Here is a 23,400-nt window from a genome sequence, read left to right on the forward strand (position 1 = left end):
ATTAGCATAGCTGTGCAATGATTATAGAGGAGTATTGATGCTTTTTTGAACAACTACTGGAATCAGGGATAATTCATTTAAATATCATTGAGGTCTGATAGTGATGTAGACATTTATAATTATAAAGACCAAAATGGAAGCGAGCCTGTGTACGTTCCTAACTTGGGTGAATTTGTCCTGGATACAGGCTGCAATGTATTCACTAGATCACTTTCATTGTATACTTTCCCACTCACGACTACAATTTTGCACATTTTGATCAATGCTAATTACCCAGGGTTTGTCTTGCTTTAATTTGCTGTCCAGGAAAATGTAAGAGAATTCATTTTCTAGAATATTTTCCAGGAAATGGGCACCACTCACCACAGCAGCTCCTATTGCCCATCTCGAATTGTTTAGAGAAAGTGGTAGTTAACCTATATTTGAACCATTACAGGGAAGGTGCTACATTGTGTTCTTAGGTCATGAGTTTTGAGATTTTGTTCCAGCAACAATGAAGGAATGGAATATATGTCCAACACAGGACATTGTGTCACTTTGAAGTGGGCATGGAAGTGATGGCCATATGCCTTTTACTATTGTCCTTTTAAATAGTAGACATCCTGGGTTTTCAAAATGCTGCTGAAGAAGCCTTGACAACACAATGCACCAGTGGTGGAGTGTGTGTATGTTTAAGCAGGTGAAAAGGTTGTTTACCAAGCAAGCTCCATTGTCTTGGGTGATATTGAGCTTTTAAAATGTTTTTTGTAGTTATATCCAGGAATGTGGAGAGTCTTTAGGGAGTCAGAAGATGAGACATTTACCTAGAAACACCCAGTTTCTCACATTCTCCAGCAGCTGCAGCATTTACGTTGTAGGATTAGTTCACTTACTGGTCCAGGATATTGAGAATGGTTGATTTAATGGTGATACCATTGAATGTCAAGGGAAGCTAGTTAGTTTCTGGCTAGTTGAAGATGGTCATTGTCTGACATTGATGTGGTGCAACTGCTCTTGCCACTTATTAGCTCAAATCTGATTATTGTTCTCGTTGCATGCAGGCACACACTGTTTCATTATTTGAAGATTCATGGGGAAGTGATGGCCTAGTGGTATTATCACCAAACTGTTATTCCAGAGATCCAGATAATGTTCTGGGGACCCAAGTTTGAATTGTGCCATGGCAGATGGTGGAATTTGAATTCAATAAATATCTGGATTTAACAGTCTAATGATGACTGTGAAACCATTGTTGATTGTTGGGAAAAACCCATCTGGTTCACTAATGTCCTTTAGGGAAGGAAATTGCCATTACTTACCTGGTCTGGTCTACCTGTGACTCCAGACCCACAGCTATGTAGTTGCCTCCAAACTGCTGTCTGGGCAATTAGGCATGGGCAATAAATGCTGCCTAGCCGGTGACACCCTCATCCCGCGAATGAATAAAGGAATAAAGGACCAAAAGTGCTGAACATTGCACAATTATTGGCAAGCATCCATTTCTGACCTAATGATGGAGGGAAGGACGTTGGTGAAATAGCTGAAGATAGGTCAGCTATTCCGTTAAGAATTAGCAGACAACGTTTCAGGAGCCATCTTCTTTGTATTAATGTTCCTAGTCTTTTTATAACAACATGTAAAGCTGGCACAAGGAACAGTGAGAAAATTCACATAATGGCACAGGAACATAATAGGAATATAAGAAATGGGAACAAGAGCAGGCCATTCAGTCTATTGAATATGCTCCTCCTTTCAAATATGTTATGGCTGATCTTCTACCTCAATGCCATTTTCCTCATATCCCTTGATGTCTTTAATATCTAGAAATCAATCAATCCCTAACTTACACACTTTCAATGACTAAGTCTCTACAGCTCTCTGGATTATAGAATTCCTAAGATTCACCACTGTCTGAGTGAAGAAATTCCTTCTCATCTCACATGGTCTCCTCCTTATTTTGACAATACTCTTTCTTCTGGATCTCCCCAGTCAAGTGTAACCGAAATGCTTGGATTTCATTCTAGGTCTGATAAGATTCAATGCCATTGATAAGTTAAGGGGATACAATTGACACTGATGTGATATCTAAGATTCTTGCACAACTATTTGTAAGGGTTTATTACTACAATTAATTCTCTATCTGCATTAGCCCTGTGCAGGGTGTGTTTCCCGTGGTGAACTTTGGTGTGTTTCCACGTGCAAATATTTTTTAAAACTTTGATGGGAAAGTATATGATTATTTCTCAAACTTGCACTCACTCAAAGTAAGAGCAGAACTGTTAGTCATACTGTTAGCCTTAGAGCACTGTAGCCACATAAAGTGAAAATTGGATGGTTATGTGTTCTGTAAAATGTTTCTTTTTTTATCTGGCCCCTTAAATGTACAGCAAAACATGGAGAAAGTCTGACATTACAGACTGCCCTCCTATTTTTGTCTGATGTGTATTACAAACTGCCATGAATTGGTACTTACAGTTCGGAAAATTGGTTGCAGTGAATCAATCAGTGCTAACACGCCTGTGAGGTAGTTTTAGGTTCTTTAGAATGCGATTGGTTTTACGGAGGACTTTGGGATGTCGTCAGCCACAAGTGTAAGGGGATTAGGAAATTTGTTCTGTGGATATGGTTGGGCTACAATACACATATTGCGGTGCTCTTCTGTCTTCTCTTTGTGCATTCTCTCTTCAGAAATGTATTTGTCATTGGCCCTAGGGAAGGTTTTATTGGATTGAAATTCCTCTCTAACTGGTCCAGTGCATGTTCCATTTAGCCTTCAGTTCATTTAGCTCTGATCCTTGCTTATATTTCAGAAATGATTTCGGATGGAATTTTTCAATGAAAGAGAATGCAACTGTTTGTGATTAGTAGTGAGAGTTGGATGGTTAGTGCATCTCACTGGAGCTTTTGGAGCAAGTCTAATGAGCAGGCAACAAGTCTGAGAGAATCTAGTTTGTGGTCTCACTATGAATTGCTGCTCGGAATGTTAGATTTGGAGCAGAACCAGGAAGTGTCTAACAGCCTGGCAACGAGACTCTCTCTTGTCAAACATTCGGCAGACAAGGAGTTGGTGGAATATGTGGGGAAAGCTTCAAGCATATTTTGTGAGTTTAAATTAGCTCTACTTGATGTTTCTGAGGCTAACTGCTTTAATCTCCCTCCACTCAGTGTGGTTTTCGAAGACTGGGTCTCCCTTTAGACTGACTGTGGCATCTATTAGGTGGACATAATCAACTGAACAGAAATTGATTTGTTTTGGTTTGGATGCACTAGTGGATGATTCTGACCGCAATGGATTTTTTGTAGGCTTCACAGGTCAAGTTACTCCATTTTCTCCTTTAAGGATTCTTGCTGAAATCTGGGCCTGGCAGGAAACTTATTCTTGATTCTTGTCCAAGTCATTGAGGTAAAATTGCAGTTATTTGCTGACGATATCACTAGTATCTGATGTGTGTATGTGCATAAGGATTCTGACATCTTTGGCCAGGAGTTCTTTTATCTTCTCAAATCGAGCAGGTTAAAATCAGAAACTGTCCTCTCCCAGTGCCTAGTTTCCATTAGTTGGTGAGGGTTGAAATCATTCACACCTTTTCATGTTAAATAATTGGAATGTTACACGAAATGGAATAATTTTGATATTGTGCAGTAGCACAAAATGGGCTATAATGAATCAATGACCTGTTTCACATTGCTTGCAATTTATTATTCCTTTCAAGTCATGGCAGTGTCTTGACAAAAATGCTTGATTTTGAGGAACCAGCGAGGGCAAAATCTAATAATGTAGGCGAATTCTCTTGGGCACTGGCATCAATTCTGCCACAGAACTTAAATTCAATTCATAAAGTTTGCAACTGAGAGCTGGATTCAGTAATGAAGACCATGAAACTATCATTGATTGTCATATGAAAAGAAAATCACTAATCTCCTTCAGGAAAGGACATCTGTTTGGAAATCTGGTCTGGTCTACATGTGACTCCAAGCCCACAGCTGTAATATTGAATTTTAAACTGCTCTCTGACATGGCATCACAAGTAATTTAGTTCCAGGGTAATTAGAAGATTGGCAACAACTTCTGGCCTTACCGTTGACATCCATGTCCCGTGGAAGAAAAAAATATTAAAATCTCTTAGTTTGGATTTTCTCAAATAATGAGAAATCTACCACTATGTATGCAGTAATTCTGAGTCCTGTTCTGAGACTGAGAAACATTCATTTAACTTGTGCCTCATTGTCTTAATTGCTACTGTGCAAATTTGAATTGGAATGTCTTGTAGGTTATCTTGTATAAATCTGCCAGAGATTTACAATATCTTTCAATGACTCCCTGTTAAGCAAACAGGACATAGGCAGCTGACACAACAAACATATTAAGAGTTATGGTCTTGCTGGGTTTTGGGTATTTTTCTTTCCCAAATTAGTTCTTGTACATTTAGAGGACTCAGCTTAAACACTAAGCAGCCCACGCTCATTCACTTCCTGCCCAGCGCCCACTCCTAGCCACACATACAAATATAATCCATTGCTTGTGGGCACACACCTGCATGAATACACATGCAAGTATGTGCAAGCTCTTTGCACTGCCTCCAATACTTGCACAAAAATAAATACTGCAACCACAATTATAAGACAAATCACTAGTGCAACCATTTGTTTAATATTCCTACCTTGCACATATTAACCCAGGGCATTCCGATTTTAAGCGTTGGTGTCTTCGTAGCAAAATAGTGGAAATTATATCTGTTTTACTTCAGAATTCATGAGTAAGTTGTACAACATTAGAAATACAATAGCTTTGTAATATGAAATATAATTTCAGAAAAACAATGCAATATGGAGGGAAAAAGCAATGGCAGTATACCTGCAATAATCATTTATTGCTTCCCAATTGATTAGCCAGCTATTTATTAGAAACAAAGGACTCAATATTTGTTAGCATAGGTACAGAGTATCTGAAATTTAGACTTCTATAGAGACATTCCCTGTATACCGACAGTATCCTGTTGTTCATAGAAACTTTGTAATTTACAGGGAAGACATTTGCCACATTGTATCAAATCTTTAAAGTAGCTATCCAATTTGTTCTATGTCTCATTTTCTTAAAAAATGCATGCACTACTTTTGCAGCTACAACATACCTAAGTTACCCAATGTTTGTAGGTAACAAGACAAGTTACCATTCATGAATACAACTTGGTAGATTCTAGTCAGTTTCACTTTCATCAGTCTCTGCTCATGCATAGCCTATATAATCATTACTTCATGCAGGTCTTCCAATGTGCATTGCCATTAGCCGCTTATCTGATGTATGACCATTCCTGGGGTCATGTTTCACGTCTTGTGGTTGTTGTTCTTGTAGTGAGTGCTGTTGCCATGGTAAATGTTGTTGCTTATCCGATGTCCTTGTTGGGGAGCAGTGCACCTCTGGGAGTGATGGTCATTCTGTGTAGCTGGTGATATCATATTTTCCTTAGCTGTGTGCAGTGAGGGAGCAGTTTCTGTATAAGTTTACAGTTATGGCAGTATAGCTCATTGTTCACACATATGATAGAAGTGACAATTGTTCCACATAGGACCCAAGTTGCCATGTGGACTGAGTCTTGTTGAGAGAATTGAATGTTTGCACTCTTATTGGCTCCCAATATTCAGCTTTGGTAATGAGATGGCAATTTAATCAAAGTAAAATGTCATCTTGCCTTGATTTTGTAACTCACTCCTGTTCCTACTTTTGGCTTCAATAGATTATTTGCAATTGTAAGGGTAGTCTGGGTGTAGCATGACATTCGTCATTCTCCTGGATTACATTCCAGAATTCTTCAGTCTAGAAACAAAGAAATGTAGGAACAGAAGTAGGTCATTCAGAGCTTCATGTTGCTCTGTCACTCAATGTCATTATACTCAATCATCTAAATTGATACCTCTTCCAGCTTTTATCCCAAATTCCTTGATCCCTTTAGCCCTATGAAATATATCAATCTCCTTCTTGAAAACATTCATTGTTTTAGCCTCAACTGCTTTCTGTGGCAGAGAATTCTGTAGGCTCATCCTGGCGAAGAAATTTCTCCTCATGTCAGTGCCAAATAGCCAACCCGATATCTTTAGAATGTGAATCCCTGTTTCTGGATTCTCCATTATCAGGAACATCCTTCCTGTATTTAGCCTGTCCAGTCCTCTTAGAATTTTAAAATTTTCTATGAGATACCACCCTCATTCTTCTGCAATGAATATAGTCATAACTGATCCAGTCCCTCTTTAAACCCAGTACTGCCATCCCAAGAACCTATCTGGAAAACCTTTGTTGCCCTCCCTCCATAGCCAGAACATCCTTCTTCAGATAAAGAGATCAAAACTGCACAGCATACTCCAGAAGTGGCCTCAATCAGGCCCTGAACAAGTGCAATAGTCACAAGTAAGTATGTAGGTGCAGCAGGTAGTGGAAAAGGCAAATGCACCTATATATTTATTTGTGACAAATGTACAAAAATACCCAGGTCTCATTGCATTTCTTACTTTCCCAATCAATCACTATTCAGAAAATAATGTGCTTTCCTGTTTTTGCTACCAAAGTGTATAACCTCATTCTTAGCCGCACTAAACTTCATCTGCCATGCATTTGCTCACTCACTCAACTTATCCAAATCACAGTGAAACAGCTCTGCATCCTGCTCACCGTTTGCCCTCCCACCCAGCTTTGTGTCATCTGCAAGCTTGGAGATATTACATCTAGTTTCCTCATCTAAATCAATAATAAATGTTTTGAATAGTTGGGGTCCAAGCACTTATCCCTGCACTACCTCAGTGGTCACTGGCTGCCATTCAGAAAATCACCCATTTGTTTGACTCTGCTTCCGGTCTGCCATCCAGTTCTTTATCCATGTCGGTACACTACCCCGAAACCCATGTGGTTTAATGTGGGACCTTATTGAAAGCCTTCTGAAAGTCTAAGTAAACAACATGCACTGGTTCCTCCTTATCAATTCTACCAGTTAATTCCTCAAAAAATTGCAATAGAAAGCAAGATTTCCTTTTCATAAATCTTGTCCAATCTTGTCACTGTTTTCCAAGTGCTCTGCTATTAATTTTTTATAACAGACTCTAGTATTGTCCCTACTACTGCTGTTGGGCTAATTCGTCTACAATTCTCTGTTTTCCCTTTACTTCCTTTTTTAAATAGTGGATTACATTAGCCCCAGTCCAGAGTCCATAGAATTCTTTGAAAGATGGCCTCCACCATATTTCTAGGCCACTTCCTTAAGTGTTCCGGAATGTTGATTATCGGGCCAGGGATTTATCAGCCTTTAACCCCAGTACGTTTTCCTTCCAATACTGATTTCTTTTGGTTCATCTCTCTCACTAGACAATGTGCTCACAGTAGACAGTTTGGGACTTGTTTTGTCTTCTTTGTTGAAGACAGAACCAAAATATGTATTCAATTGGTCATCAACCTCTTTGTTTTCCAATATAACTTCCCCTGTTTCTGACCGTAAGAAAACTACATTTGTCTTCACTATTTCTTTTCTCTGCGCATACTTAAATAAACTTTTACCACCAGTTTGCATGTTCCCCACAAGCTTACTCTTGTACTCTATATTTCCCCTTTAAGCAATCCCTTTGTCCTGGTTTGTGCAAAATGTAAACCACTCTCAATTGTCAGGTCTGCTGTTCTTTTTGGCTGATTTGTATGACCTTTCCTTGGATCTAATACAATAATAAATTTCCATTTTTAGCTGTAGTTGGGCCACCTTGCCTGTTTTAGTTTTGTGTCAGATAGTGATGAACAATTGTTGTTGTTTCTTCATGTGCCCTTTAAATATTTGTCATTGTTTATCCACCACCATCTCTTTAAGTAATGTTCCCCAATTCATCATCATCAGCTTGCACCTCAAAACATCTTAGTTTCCTCTATGTAGATACATGATCCCAGTCTCAGAATCAATTATGTCATTTTCCTCCTTAATGAAGAATTCTATTATATTATGGGCACTCTTTCTCAAGGCATTATGCTCAACTGTAATGCCAATTCTTCTTTTCTCATTACACAATACCCAGTCTAGGATGGCCTGGTCCCTCTAATTGGCTCCTCATTATATTGATCCAGAAAACCAACTCGTAACACTCCAGGAATTCCTCCTCTGTGATATTATTACTGATTTGATTTGTCCAATCAATATGTACATTATAATCATCCATAATTACAGCTGTACTTTTATTGATTGTAGCTCTAATTTTCTTTGTAATGCCTTCCCCAATATTACCTCTAGAGTTTCGCAGTCTGTATATAACATTGACTGTCATTTTCTGCCTCTTGGTGTTTCTAAGATCTACCCTTACAGATTCTATTTCACTGGAGCTAATATCCTTCCTCACTATTGCATTAATGCTCTCTTTTATCGGCAATAGTAATTAAACAGAAATTAGTAAATAACACTGGTGGCATAACCAGATCAATTATGGATTTGCTATAAACCTACTCTAACTGGTTAAAGAAGATGGACAAAAGGAAAGGAGAGGCTGGTGACACAGGAATTTTGCACTTTCAACATGCAGTTGTGCATAGTTTTAATAGTGAAGCATAACATCTGAAACTTTACAATGATTTGATCCCTGATGAATGCAATAATGTTGAGCTTATTTGTACAGCATTCAGGGACATTTGGAAGCATGGGTTTGTAAGCAGCTATTCAGCACATCTATAAGTAAGAACAGACAAGAAGTAAAGAAGATGGGATAGCATCTTCTGTTAGAATCATAGAGCCAAACAGCACGGAAACAGACCCGTCAATCCATTTCACCCGCACCGACCAGACATCTGACTAGTCCCATTTGCCAGCATTTGACCCATATCCCTCTAAACCCTTACTACTCATATACCCATCCAGATGCCTTTTAGATGTTGTACATCTATTCTTTCTTCATGACAATAAGAGAAGTAGCTATTTCCACTGTTGGAGGAAAAATTAAAATGTTCTTTAAAGCTTTGACTGGTACCATGACCTCTGATTAAAACTTGTAATGTTGTACTGATTGAGTTAACTTTCCTACATGGTTGTGGTTATCCCATTTTTGGTCAGCCAGTTTTTTTTGTCATCACCTTGGTTTTCAGTTTGAGTAGTTACTACGGTGCTGCATAGCCCAACAGAGGTGGGTACAATTACAACATTTAAAAGGCATCTGGATGGGTATATGGGTAGGAAGGGTTTAGAGGGATATGGGTCAAATGCTGGCAAATGGGACTAGTCAGATGTCTGGTCGGTGCGGGTGAAATGGATTGAAGGGTCTGTTTCTGTGCTGTTTGGCTCTATGATTCTAACAGAAAATGCTATCCCATCTTCTTTACTTCTTGTCTGTTCTTACTAAAACTAAATACCCCTCAATATTCAGTTCCCATCCATGGTCAGCCTGCAGCCACATCTTGGTAATATGGTTCCATTGCCATCATGTAATGATATGAGATTTACACTCTTGCAGGTGAGCAGCAACAGGGTTTATTGAGCATATACAGAGGACAGTAAGAGAGGAGATCTTACTAGGAGAACTAAAGGCCCAGGCTCCATTTCAATATGACCTGATGTCCTTAGCATATGCAGAGAAGCTATACTTAGAGTGAGGGAATTCCCTTTACTCTACACACTGAAGGCTGTAGTGGAAGGTGGTGGACAGGACCGGAGGTTCTATTCCCTTGGGGGTGGGGATGTAGGGGGAGGGGCAGCAGACCCTCGAAACAGATGTTAAAAAGGCTGAAATAGCAGACAGAGGTCATGGTCAATATCAGCAGCCTGGCTATGAGGACCTGGATACAGTGCTGCAAGGAGTTGAAAAACCTCACAAGAGCAGTCCAGGTCAATAATTACCTCTTTGCATGCCATTTCCTTACAAATAAACCACTAGGCCCACACACTGCTTCATTCACCACCTACAATCAATTGTTATCAACCACATTTCATAACTTAAATTCAGAACCTCTGCTTATCATCTCACACTTAGCATCATTACAAGTCACACACTCACATCCCTTAGTTTGCACACACTTTCAGCTATTGAATGGATCACCCACACAGATTCCACTGTACTCATTGAAATAGTTTTCCCTGTTTCTAGGCTAAGGTGGTCTATAAATGAAGTTAGCAGCACTTAGCTGGCAAGGGGCACGACCTCTCACCCTCCCCCCAATGCACTCAAACTGTATGGCCAGAAGAAAGAGTGAAGTCAGAAGCGGAATTGAAAGCTTTGAGGATGAAGGCATGTTCCCATCAACCACTTTCTCACATTTCATTTCCCTTTTGTCCCACAATCTATTTTGTTTCATAAGTGCAGATGGTGTAACCACTTTCTCCCCTTTCCTCACCCTGACCTTACATCGGCCGTCTTCCACCAACCATGCTGCAGACATGCGGGCAACAGTGCTTGGGAGCACCAAGATAAATGTACCCACGAGACTGGCACTAAGGGAATGTACAAGGGAGATTAGTTGAGTTTTGTACAGTTTGTTTGATACAGAATAGTTATATGTGGTAGCAGATCTGAAGAAAAGGAATTTGTGGACTGCCTATGAGATTTGTTTTGGAGCAACTTGTGATACAGCCCACTAGGGAACAGGCAATTCTAGATTTTGGTGATGCGTAATGAGGCAGACATGATTCAGGAGCTTAAGGTGAAGGAATCCTTAGGGGGCAGTGACCATAATATGATTGAATTCACCCTGCAGTTTGAGAGGGACAAACTGGAATTAGATGTACAATTGAGTTACGGTAACTACAAAGACATGAGGAGGAGCTGGCCCCGAGTTGATTGGAAGGGAAGCCTAGAAGGGAAGACGGTGGGGCAGCAATGGCAGGAGTTTCTCGGGTAATTTGGGAGGCAGAGCAGAAATTCATCTCAAGGAAGAAGAAACATACTAAGGAGAGGATGAAGCAACCATGGCTGACAAAGACAGCATAAAAGCAAAAGAAAAAGCATACAATCTGGTGAAGATTAATGGGAAGCCAGAAGATTGGGAAATCTTTAAAAACCAGCAGAGGAGAATTAAAAATACAATAAGCAGGGAGAAAATGAAATATGACAATAAACTAGTATGTAATATAAAAGAAAATTGTAAAACTATTTTACATAAATGAAAGGTACAGGAGAGGCAAGAGTGGACATTGGATCACTGGAAACTGAGGCTGAAAAAGTAACAATTGGGGACAAGGAAATGGCAAAGGAACTGACTAGGAACTTTGCATCGGTTTTCACAATGGAAGATTCCAGCAGCATACCAGAACTTCCAGACAGTAAAGGGGACAGAGGTGAGTGTAGTGGCCATCAATAAGGAGAAGGTGCTGTGGAAGCTGAAAGGTCTGAAGGTGGATAAGTTACCTGGACTGGATGGGCAACACCCAGGTTTCTGAAGGAGATAGCTGAGGAGATTGTAAAGGCGTTGGTCATGATCTCTCAAGGATCACTGGAGTCAGAAAGTTCCCAGAGGACTGGAAAATGACTAATGTAACTCCCCGAGATAGTAAGGACTGCAGATGCTGGAGTCAGAGATAACACAATGTGGAGCTGGAGGAACACAGCAGGCCAGGCAGCATCAGAGAAGCAGGAAAGTTGATGTTTCAGTTTGGGACCCTTCTTCAGAATGTAGCACCCCTACTTAAGAAGGGAGGGAGAGGAAGATGGGACATTATGTAATGGTTAGTCTGACCTTGGTCATTGGTAAGGACCAAGGATGAGATTGCAGAGTACTTGGAAGTGCATTGTAAAATAGGGCTGAATCAGTATAGCTTCATCAGAGGGAGGTCATGCCTGACAAATCTGTTAGAATTCTTTAACAAGGTAACAAGCAAGTTGGACAAAGGAGAGCCAATGGATTTGGATTTCCAGAAAGCCTTTGACAAGGTGCCGCACAGGAGGCTGCTAAATTAGATAAGAGCCCATGATGTTAGGGGCAAGATGCTGGCATAGATGGATGGTTGGCTGGCTGGCAGAAGGTGGAGAGTAAGACTATAGGGGTCTTTTTCAGGATGGCAGCCAGTGACTAGTGGAGTTTCACAGGGGTCAGAGTTGGGACCACAACTATTCATATTATACATTAACGATCTGGATGAAGGAACTGAGGGAATTGTTGTTAATTTGCAGATGATGGGTTGGCTGAAGAATTGCTGGAACAATGTATTGGCACAGAATGAAAGCACCATGACTGCTGCCAGGTTAGCGAGCAGTCACCAGCATGATGCACTGAATGTTGTAGCCATCCAGTTGCATATTCGGAGAGCAATAACCTTCACAACTGCAACACGTCTGAATATTTAGCTGTAGCAACCTCAAAGCCATGTAGTAGTGAATACCTTGCACAACGGGGATGTTCAGTCTTCTGATAAAGAGTGCACTCAGCCTGCTTCTCTCTGGTCAATGAACTCCTCTCTCCTTCTGTAAGGGGCCTCTGCCTCCTCTTTGTGCAGGAATCAATACTATGTAAGAGGTAATTATATAAAGGGTTAAATATAACACATATATGAGCCTGGAAAGATCCCAGGTAAAGAAATTCCTGGTCATGCTTATCTTCACAGTTCATGTCAAGACTGGTTTGCAGTGCCCAAAGGCTCCAGGTCAGTTTTCAAAAGGTGGGGAATCTCTGTGACCACCTTCTTCACAAACTGAGCTAACACACAAGCTGTTCCTGGTTTGGGAGTGGTGGTGGGGCTGTGGAATGGGGGGCCCACGGAGGTTGGCGTGTGTGGTGAAAGAAGTATTTAGAGAAGACTTTGGGTGCTTAAGGCACCCAGCCTTCTACCTCTCCTCCACTCTCTGGGTGGTATCTGTAGCACTGAAACTCATGGTGATAAGAAGACCAATTTCATGGCCATTATGTTGAAACCACAGCCTTACCTGTTCAATCCAGTGGATGTCAAAGATTTGTTGACAAAGAAATGCAGAAGAACAGGGAAGCATTCTGGTCAATGTTCACTTCTTCATTAACATCATCAAAGAGTTATGGGGAGAAGGCAGGAGAATGAGATTGAGAAACATATCAGTCATTGAATGGTGGAGCAAACTTGATGGGCACAATGGCTTAATTCTGCTCCTTTATATCTTATGATCTTAAAGTCTAAAGACACAGTAACTCATAATTTATCTCACTATTATTTATTGTTGTTGTACTTGTCTATGTAACATCAGTGGCTGTCTTTCAAAGGACATCCATTTGGTAAAAGTGCTTTGGGAAGTTGTGATCATGTGAAAAGCAACTTCTTTCTTTTATTATGTTGGCAACCTAATACACAGTCTCAGACATATTTGATGTTTACTCCACTGTTTCTGCCTGGATTTACTGCAGATTCTGAGGTACAACTGATGCAAGGATGATCCAGGACAGAGAACAATCTCCGCAGGTGTCACACAGGCTGCACAAGTCATCTCTGCATCACTCTCAGTGCCTCCTTTGTGGCTGAACGTGCTCATGCCTAGCTTTGAAACAGAATTTGCCTCATTTTGAAAACTGTGCTTGAAAGATTTGTCTGATTTGCAGAGAGCACAGGTTGGAGCCTTTGAGCGCCTTTCAAACCCAGTTAGACACACATCTTAAATCACATCCCATCTGGTGTCAGTTCCAAATGTGGTTTTGGGAAAAACTCACTTTAGCACCTCACCCAGTTGTTTTCTGGAATCAAGGTATATTCTGACTGATTTAATACTGCAACATCAGCAACTCTGTGGAGTGGAAGCTTTAGCATACACATAGCCTTATAAAGTCATTCTATCAGCATCCAGTATTACAAGCAACTTTGATTCTTCATTTCAATTAGGGAAGGAAATTTCCTACTGCTTTGGTGGCATATAAATAAATGCTCAGTTTACCGGAGGTTTAATTTGCTTTTGTCTCATTTCCAGTTAAGTAACGTCAAATCAGACCCACAGAAAGAATGGTTGGATGTCAATGTGGTAAGAGAATAACAATAAACAACTTAATTGTTTGCTTGGAATGCATTGCTTAAAGGTTATGTACTGCTCCTGATATTTAAAATTGTAGGTAGGGATAAAAGCCCCACCGAAGTCTTTGTGCATGATGCTGTAGTCTGCAGGATTCCAGGAATTTTTGAGGTCTGAATGAACAAGATTTAGAACTAGAAGCAAAGAATACTGTGCAAGGCTATTGATTCAGCATCTATTATCTTGATTACCCAGGATGTGGTGGGCAGATTGTGTGTCTGATGCAGGACAATATGCTGTGGTTTAAGATGTTATTTCGAGAAAATACCAGCAAGATTTATTTAGTGACCATTTGGATTGGCACAGCCATCTGAGGATTAATTCTAAAGACACTAGTTAGGAAAGGGACTTTGTAAAGGAGATCAATATGAATAGACTCCATTTTCCCAAATGTCTTAAGGGAGAATAATTACCTGAAGAAAGATCATTGTATCATTAGGTTGAGATAATTAACAGAGGCAATCAAGGGACAGTCTGCAGCAGAACCTCTAAATTGAAAGGAGACAAACATCAATGAGATGAGAAGGTTCAAACCAAGATAAAATGGAACCAAAGACTAACAGGCCAACCTGCAACAGAACAGTGGGTGAGCTTTAGGTAGGATAAGTTTCAGATGTAGGCTAGCTATATTTCAACAAAGATGAAATGTAGGGTAAAAAATAGGCAGGGCTCCTTGGATATCAAGGGAGATATAGCATATGATAAAAGAGTGTATAATGCATGTCGGGTGAATTCTTTAAGCAAAAGCCTGGCCTAAAATAATAATTGAGAGAGAAAGTAAAAAGGATGATAAGACAGGCAAAAAGGGAATATGGGAATTGAATGGAATTAACATAAAAAGGAACCTGAAAATCATTTACACATAAAAAGTGAGCAGTCTAGAATGCTTGAAGAGTACTTTATATTGCAGTTTACTGAAGAAAAGCACACCAACAAAATGTTGCCAAAATGGACATGGTAGAGGCAATGGATGTGGTGAAAACTGATCATAGGATATACTGAAAAGTTTGGCTATGTTAAGAGTGGATAGTAAAATAAAACAAAGAACTGCGGATGCTGGAGATTTCAAACAAAAACATAAATTGCTGGCAAAACTTGGTAACTCTTCATCAAAACTATTCTGAAACATTAACTCTGCTTTCTCCCCACAGATTCTACTAGACCTGCTGAGTTTTGCCAGCAATTTCTGTTTTGTTTTAGAGTGGATAAGTTGCCTAGCCCAGATGGTGTGTATCCCAGCTTGTTCAAGGAAATGAACATGGAGCTAATAGAAGTTCTAGTAATAATCTTCTGACTTTCCCAAGATACAAAGGAGGTGCCAAAGGACTGGAGACTGGCAAATATGACACCCTTATTTCCAAAAAGCTGTGGCAGTCAGTTAAATACCAGAAGTGGATAGGTTTTTAGAAACAATAATTAGAGGAAAAATAAATAAACTGAAACTTGGAGATATTTCAATTCGAATTCATTTCACTTGAGGCTTGTGCAAGCAGAAAGAATTGTGTATTGGCTCTTTACATAAACAAACCAATACTGTAATGGTCATCGATAAACTAAATGCAGGGTCCTTAGTTGAATAATGACAGGATTCTAGTAGAATAATTTTATACCACATATTATCTGCTGACCAACACTGCTCCAAATAACGTATCAGGCATTAACCTGATGATGCATACTATTTATATATTCAGCAGCATGTTAATCGGCAATGAAACAATAAAATTTATATCAAAACTGAATATTGAAATAGAATAGCAACTTCTGAGAAATTGACTTCCATAGCTCCCCACAGAGCGTGAGGGAATGAAACTGATTAGGTAGGCACAATAGGCTGAATGGCCTTCTTCTTGTGCTGTAACAAATTTATGACTCTATGACAAAATCTCCATGTGTTAGTTTTAATGAACCTGTAGTTGTAACATAATTTGTCAATTTGCTAAAAATAATTTATGGATGAAATTATGAACCTATATTTCTAAAAGAAGGAGGTGGAGTAAAATTGGTCTGATGCCAGCGAGGCAATTGTAAGAATCAAGAATGTTGACTTTGCCTTGGCAGATATTCATAAGACTCAAAACAAATCACCAATCTCAAAGATGTGCAATTGACCAGACAAGGTTGTCTGAATTGCCTGGAGATGTGACCATGATTCTCACACCATGGTCTTCCTCGTTTGTGATTACCTTGTGACATCGCAGATTCAGTATCGGTTTTTAGAAAAAGAACTTTATTGCTGTGACTCAAGCTATATATTCCAAAATGCCATGTCATGACAGCTTGGAAACCTGCAATGGAAATGGCTTAATGCGTGGGCAGTGGAACATTCTGTACTGACATGATAGCACCAAGAAAACAGCGGTAATAAATATGGGCTTTTTTGTGTAAAAATTTCACTTAAATTCCTGTCTTTGCAGAAATTATGCAGTGGAGAAACTGATAAACAACTTAAATTCTGTGGTTATTCATTCATCTGTATTTCTTTTCAAATTTCATGACTTGCTATCACAACGCCATAATTACAGATGATGGAGGACAATTTGATTATCTACTGAGAGATCATAACATTCCAACTTTCTGTGGTTTATGTCATACAGCGCAACAAAAAACAACCAGACATATTCAGGAATGCAAAAGAAAGGATAGCAAATTGGCTATGTGGGTTTTTCTTTTTATTCTGAATTGTTGATCGTTAGAAGGTTTATTATATGGGTTTGCAGTACAGAACACTGATCATTTCCTTTCTGCGTTACTGATAATAACTAACACCAGTGACAATTTTCACAAACTTCTCAACATGTATATGTAGGTAAGAGTATGGAGTGAGATCAAGTTCCCAGGCTACAGACAATGTACAACTTGCCTAATCATGAGCTCGATGTAACCCGAAAGAAAGTTTGCAGAGGTTTTCTCTGGTTGTTTCCAAGGTAATTAAACTAGGCAGTGACTGTCTAATCCTGGGACACACATTTGTTTTGTTTCCTGGGTATAATATTGCTATCAGCCTGATAATTCAGGGACTATGTTATTCTTTTACACACTGTTTACCTGCACATCACTTCGTGCTCTCCAGTCCTGTCCTACAACAGGTGTTTATTCAATCCTTTTCTTTAAAAGGTATACATTATTCGCAAAGATCTTTCATTGTAAGTCTGTTCCAAATATTCACCATCATAGTTTTTAAAGGAATAAGTATCAAGAACTCAAAAGACCTAATTTAATTGACTTAATGAGTCCCCTGCAGGATAGCTGGGAGAATTGGCTTTCAGACAGTCTGTTCTCAATAAACAATCAAATTAATTTGTTTTTTTAAAGTGAAACCTCCTGCTACTAACAGTCTGGTTCAGTCACGTGGATGTAGTATTTTAAGGGGCTAGTCAGGAAAAGTAAGCTGGGAATGGAAGATGGCTGTTCAACCCATTCAATGTGCTCCACCAAAGTTGATCAGTTAATACTCAAATACACTTCCTGCTTTTTTCCCACAACCTTTGATTTCCTCAATACTAAAAATCTATGTCAGCCTTGAATATACTTGAATGAACCAACCTCTATAGCCCTTTGCGGTAAAGAATTCCAAAAATCCACGAACCTCTCAGAGAAGAAATCCCTCCTCATCTCTGTCTTAACTGGGCATCCCACCACTCTGAGATTTTGCCCTCCAGTCCCAGTCTCTCCAACAACCTCTCTGTACCTACTCTGATAAGTCCCCAGAGAATCTTATATGCTTCGATATGGTTACCTCTAACTCTTTTAAACTCCAATGAGTACAAGCTCAACTCTCCACATGATAGTTCCTCCATGTCTTGGATCAAACTAGTGAACCTTTTCTAGACTACCCCTAATGCCGTCGTATCTTTCCTGAGATAAGGGGAGCAAAACCATTCACTATATTTCAGCTGTGGTCTGAGACCCAGGGGTGCAGGTGCATAATTCCTTGGAAGTGCAGTGGCAGGTAGACAGGATGATGAAGAAGGTGTTTGGCATGATTGCCTTTATTGGTCAGAACATTGAGTATGGGAATCATGTTGCGGCTGTACAGGACATTGGTGAGGCCGCTTTTAGAATACTGTGTACAATTCTGGTTGCCCTTCTATAGGGAGGATGTTGTTAAACTTGAGAGGGTGCAGAAAAGATTTACAAGAATGTGGCTGGAATTGGAGGATTGAGTTATAGGGAGAGGCTGAATAGACTGGGGCTTTTTTTTCCCTGGAGCATTGGAGGCTGAGGTGTGATCTTATAGAGGTTTATAAAATCATGAGGGGCCTGGATAGGGTGAATCACCAAATTCTTTTTCCTAGGGTGCAGGAGTCCAAAACTAGAGGGCATGGGTTTAAGGTGAGAAGGGAAAGATTTAAAAAGGACCTGACCTTACACAGAAGGTGGTGTGTGTATGGGACGAGCTGCCAGTCGAAATGGTGGAGGCTGGTACAATTGCAACATTTAAAAGACAGCTGGATGGGTAAATGAATAGGAAGAGTTTAAAGGGATATAGGCCAAATGCTAACAAATGGGACTAGGTCAGATTGGGATGTCCAATCAGCATGGACAAGTTGGACCAAAGGGTCTGTTTCCATGCTATATGACTCCATGATTAATGCCTTGTATAGGTTTAATACAACTTCTCTACTTTTGAACTCCACTCCCTTTGAAATGAAATGTTCCAACTGGCCTTCCCTATTTCTTTTTGAAATTGGATTCTAGCTTTTTGTGATTTATGTATGCTGACTCCTAAATCCTTTTGTGTTGGAGCTTTAGGCAGGCATTAAGATCTCTCTCTGGATGTATTTTCTTATCTGTGACTGTTATAGAAGATGTTACAGTGGAGAAAGTGAAAACTTTACACATTAGCAGAGAAGTAGTATTTACGAGTAAAATCTCTTCTTTTATGTCTTACAAGACTGTATACGACTTTCAATGACCTATGGTCATGTTACACTGGGATTTCTTTATGAAATATATATTATTCATGTTTCACCCTAAGCTGTCTGATAGAACTAGACAGGTACATATCTGATACCAACATTATACTCTGACAAATTTTACTGTACATTAATTTTCCTATTAAATGGGTTAGACTAAAATTGGGACAATTATCTTTGTTCGTTGTTCAAACCAAAAGTTTGTAAATGTGGTTTATAATCTGTTGTTAACTTAACTGTGACTGTTAATTATTTTCAAGATGCTGTGTGAATAAACATTTCAATTCTTGCTGTTCAGTCTATTGTATCCAAACTAGGGATTATGTATGTTGGACACCACCATTTATTACTGGAATGTAGTCAACCCAAGGACATCTTAAACTCCTGTTAAAATTAGTTATTGATAATTGAATTTAAAAGTTAAATTAACTGGGTCAATCTTTCCTTTAGGAGATGCCCGGAATAAAGATCACATAAAACCACCAGCAAGTATTGTTTCTGATCATTCTCAGAGAATGCTGCAGGGGAAGGTTATTTACTCTCTATACCTTAGCAAGCTTGTGAAGGTGATGAGCATTAGATTGGCACTGGCTCTGCTGCAAATTGATTTCACTGAGTTTAAAGAATTTTTGGTCACCTTCGAGGCTAACATTAACCTCATTGAATGCTTTGCAAAGTTTTGGGAAGTTTGAGAATTATTAGGAAAATATTGAAAATAGTCGCACATAAGTTACCACGTTGAAAGCTCTGCATTTGACGTTTCTAGCTTGGTTTATAGATTCCTGACAGCAAATGTGCTTGACTTATTTCATATTGATTCATGATGTGAGTGATGCTTTGTTTCCTGATCACATCAAGTTTTAGCGGTGACAAAAAAGTCAGATGTGTACGCACTGGGGCTTTTGACATGGCAGTAGTTACTTGACGTGAGTTTATATTAATGACTGTTCATCATGATAATCATTGTTTTAATGATTATTCATATTAGTTACGAACTAATAATTAATAAATTAATTATATATATTAATTCAGTGATGAAAGTCAACTCATTGTGTGAATGATATTTGTTGTAAGAATGAGCTTTAAGCTTTGAAGTTGTAGGTCTTCCGGCTGGATGCTATGGATTTGTATTCATCCAATTTTGGAATTCAGACACTAATCACAACATGTTTAAAATTTGGGATTGGATTTGGGATATTTGTAATTGATAGTCAAATGCCCCTGCTGTTATATAACACCTCCATGTGCTACTGTTGCAGTACAAATGAAATGCAGTACAAAATCATTGGATTCAACTTGTGCGCACAAAATATTTCATACACTTTTTAAAACAATCTGAATGTTTAAAAAATGGTATCTACATTTGATTTTTAAATTGAAGCTACTTTGTTGCAGCCTAAGTAAACTAATTTTTGAAACTTACAAGCCATGGAAAATTATTACATCTTTCGACTGAAAATTGCATTGGGTTGAATCTTTTCTTTGGCTGAGATAAGTTAAAGTTTTTTGGAGTGTTTATCCCCATGAAGCCTAGTGACTTTTTCACTGTATCTTACCAAACTCTCTTCATCAATTACCTGCAATACGCCGATGTTATCACTCATATCTGATTTCTGCCCCATCTTACCAGGTGGCGTTCTTGGAATAACTCAGAACTCAGTGGATATCCCAAAAATCAGCAATATCCTTTGTGCCCAAGCCATCTTTAAAAGTCCGTTGTGTTTTCGGACAAGCACTGACAGTGAAGAACTGCTGTTCTCCTGGATAACTCACACTCACACGACCTCTCCGACAGTATCCATCTCCTACCAACGCTCATGCTCTACACTCTCACCGTTTTATAACATCTTCCCCACTAACTCTCACTCACTCCAACTTCAGACAGTGTTAACTCTGCATGCCCCCTTGTGCTGTCTATTCACTCGCTAAGGACAACTCCCCACCTGCACCACCAGTAATACCTTTGTCACTCACTTTCATCTCCTTTAATACCTGCCTCTCTCTCATTTCACAATGAAAACAGCCCACAATACAGCAGAAAGGTTCAAGACAGGTGGGGTGCTGCATGTTATTCTGCCCCTAACCTCTGACTCTGCCCCATGCAGGCCAGGATTAGTTTCAGAGGCTGCCGTTAACTTACTGCGCCTGGGACTTCCAACGAAGCCTATCCCTCTTGACTTAACTGAGTCTGCTGACAACTGTTACAAGCTTCCAGGCTTTGTGTCTGCACCAAACAGCACAGTGTAATAGCAACATGGTGAGCCTGGTATCTCTGGCTGAGGCAGGGGAGAAGTGCAGAAAGGCAAGGCAGAGTTGCTGTGAGCATCCAGACAGACACAGAGTGAGTGAGTACTATGAGAGCAAGTGGATTCCAGAGATGCAGCCTTGTCCACTGTATGGGCTGAGTGTAAGCCCCAGCGTGCACAGTCTTCTTGCTGCAGCATTATGACAATGAAAGCTTCTGGCATAGCTCAAAGTACAGTATTAAATTGCAGAAGCATCCTGGAACTGGATTGGAGATGTGCCATGAGGATGGTGGATGCTGGCTCACGTCAAATTCAAATGTGTGTGGACATGGGGTTTGTGTGTGGACAATGGTGTGCGTGTGTGCGCGCGTGTGTGTGTGCGTGCGTGTGTGTGTGTGTGTCTGTGTGTGTGTGTGTGTGTGTGTGTATGTCTCTGTGCGCACGCCTGTGTGTGTGTATGCCTGTGTGTGTGTGTGTGCCTGTGTGTCTGTGTGTGTGTGTGTGTGCCTGTGTGTGTGTGTGTCTGTGTATGTGTGTGTCTGTGTGTGTGTGTGTGTCTGTGTGTGTGTGTCTGTGTGTGTGTGTCTGTGTATGTGTGTGTCTGTGTCTGTGTGTGTGTGTGTGTGTCTGTGTATGTGTGTGTCTGTGTGTGTGTGTGTGTATGTGTGTGTCTGTGTGTGTGTCTGTGTGTGTGTGTCTGTGTGTGTGTGTATGTGTGTGTGTGTGTGTCTGTGTGTGTGTGTGTATGTGTGTGTCTGTGTGTGTGTATGTATATGTGTCTCTGTGTGTGTGTCTGTGTGTGTGTCTGTGTGTGTCTGTGTGTGTATATGTGTGTGTGTGTGTGTGTGTGTGTGTGTGTGGTACCCATGCAGTGTGTTGGTGCCCAGCTTCCAACATGGAGGTCACTCGGAGCAAGCAGTGAGCTGAATCTGCCTGTGCTTGCTCCGGATTGACATCCTGTTTGTTTGGTGAGTTTGGTAAAATAGTGGGCTGAATATTCGTGAGGTGAGTTGGGCCATTAACAAGGTAATAATCACCTTCAATTGGCAACTTGCCACTACCTAGCGAGAATCTTGTTTGTTATATCATCAAAGGTGGAGCGAGATGATCTCGGCATTGAGATGGGCCTCACTGAAATTGTCGCCCGATTCCACCATGCATATCACCACAGGCCATGTTCAAGTCCCTATAAGATTCCACACTTTATGTTTAAGGATCTAGCTAATAAACGGTGGACAATGTTGGAATGGTTAATGATTATGAACCCCAGAGGCTTCACACAGATGAAACATTAAAATTTTGAGTCATTTTCCATACCTTGGTAATATATAATACATTCTCGTTGTCAAAGCCGTGAGTAAGGAAGTTTATCTCCAGCGGAAATTTTCCCTTCAGTTGTTTACAGGTCTACAGGGTGGAGCTGAGATTGGAAATCAGACTGAATCCAGTTAGTCAGGGCAGTCAGCGAAGAGGGAAAGCAAGTGACAATTTGTAGATCCAATGTGTCAGAGCTTATTAAGTTATAGCCTAAAGACAGTTTGTTTGCTGCTGTCTTTAGTTTAAAATGAGGGTTTCCCAGTGTTATATGATACAACGGGAATGAATCATAACAGATAAAGCTGTAATAATGATCCAACGAGATTCTGTGCTAGTAAGGAGTGCCTAGACAATCAATAACGAGCCAAAACATGTTATGATGCCTCATACCTATATTCCACATTTCATTATTTTTCGTTCCTGGCCATCTTTAGAATATTTAAAGAGCAACTCTTAGTGTGTTTACCTTCATGTTAAAAAACCTGTTTGCAATGCTGATTGTAATTCCCTTGCTATGAATGATACCAGAGTCAAATAGAATATCTTTTGCACCATTTAGTCCAGGTTAGAAAGTCAAATCCACATGATGAACCATTTATCAAGGAAAATCCTGGACATATCCTTCTATGTTCAAGATCATTCTTTTTGAATTTGTATTCATCAGGTACAAAAGGGGGCAACAGATTAAGTTTATGAGATAGTAGGAACTGCAGATGCTGGAGAATCTGAGATAACAAGGTGCAGGGCTGGATGAACACAGCAGGCCAAGCAGCATCATAGGAGCAGGAAAGCTGACGTTTCAGGCCTAGGCCCTTCATCAGAAATGGGGGAGGGGAAGGGGGTTCTGAAATAAATAGGGAGAGAGGGGGAGGCAGATAGAAGATGGATAGAGGAGAAGATAGGTGGAGAGGAGACAGACCGGTTTAAGAGGCAGGGATGGAGCCAGTAAAGGTGAGTGTAGGTGGGGAGGTAGGGAGGAG

General features: G+C 40.0%; 2 long non-coding RNA genes across 2 annotated transcripts in view; one reads left to right on the forward strand and one right to left on the reverse strand.

Annotated features, from left to right (window-relative positions):
* The window catches only part of LOC125485483, a 137,395-nt gene that overhangs the window by 12,895 nt on the left and 101,100 nt on the right, over positions 1-23,400 (forward strand). The window contains exon 2 of the long non-coding RNA XR_007264208.1: positions 13,843-13,893. This is a non-coding gene — a long non-coding RNA (uncharacterized LOC125485483). The remainder of the gene's footprint in view (positions 1-13,842; positions 13,894-23,400) is intronic.
* The window catches only part of LOC125485482, a 53,808-nt gene continuing 35,178 nt past the window's right edge, over positions 4,771-23,400 (reverse strand). Inside the window, exons 3-4 of the long non-coding RNA XR_007264207.1 lie at positions 12,300-12,422; positions 4,771-5,794 (exon numbers count right to left, since the gene is read on the reverse strand). This is a non-coding gene — a long non-coding RNA (uncharacterized LOC125485482). The remainder of the gene's footprint in view (positions 5,795-12,299; positions 12,423-23,400) is intronic.

Source organism: Rhincodon typus, chromosome 19 (assembly GCF_021869965.1).
Source record: "Rhincodon typus isolate 14 chromosome 19, sRhiTyp1.1, whole genome shotgun sequence".
Lineage (NCBI taxonomy): Eukaryota > Metazoa > Chordata > Chondrichthyes > Orectolobiformes > Rhincodontidae > Rhincodon > Rhincodon typus.